The following is a 642-nucleotide window of genomic DNA, read 5'->3' as shown; positions in this document are numbered from 1 at the left end:
CTCTGTCCTTCTCGATCTCTTCTTCAACCACGTTCCCCGTCTTCTTTCTTCCCCGTCTTTAAGCGTCCCGCTTCCACCTTCGCCTTCTTCATTCCTTCGGTACCCCGCCATACCCAGCGCAATGTTAGCCTCCCCGCGCATTCCCACTGTCCTTCGGCGTTTCCCTTTTCTTTTTTCCCTTTCTGTCTCTTTCTACTGGCAGCAGCCGCCGACGCCCAGCCGGTTTTACACCGGCAAATCGATTCAACCTTACGTACGTCTCGCTGGAACGAGCGCGGTTCTAGTTCATGGATTGCGGAATTTGCTCCAGTTGGATAGAATAAGCGGTGCAATTATATTCATCGTAGATGAGTCGTTTGTTGGGTTGATTTGCACGAGACATGAATTTCTTGCTGCTACTGAATGGCCTTTTTTGTCATTTAACCGGCTATTTTTAGTCTATGGAGTAATGGACTTTTAGATCCAGAGAGAGAGAGAGAGAGAGAGAGAGAGAGAGAGAGAGAGAGAGAGAGAGAGAGAGAGAGAGAGAGAGAGGAGGAGGAGAGGAGGACGGACGACGACGTACGTACGTACGTACGTACGTACGTTACGTTACGTTACGTTACGTTACTTACGTTACGTTACTTTACGTTTACGTTTACG

This window comes from Atta cephalotes (assembly GCF_000143395.1).
Source record: "Atta cephalotes unplaced genomic scaffold scaffold00008, whole genome shotgun sequence".
NCBI lineage: Eukaryota > Metazoa > Arthropoda > Insecta > Hymenoptera > Formicidae > Atta > Atta cephalotes.
Note: the sequence above shows the minus strand (reverse complement) of the source record.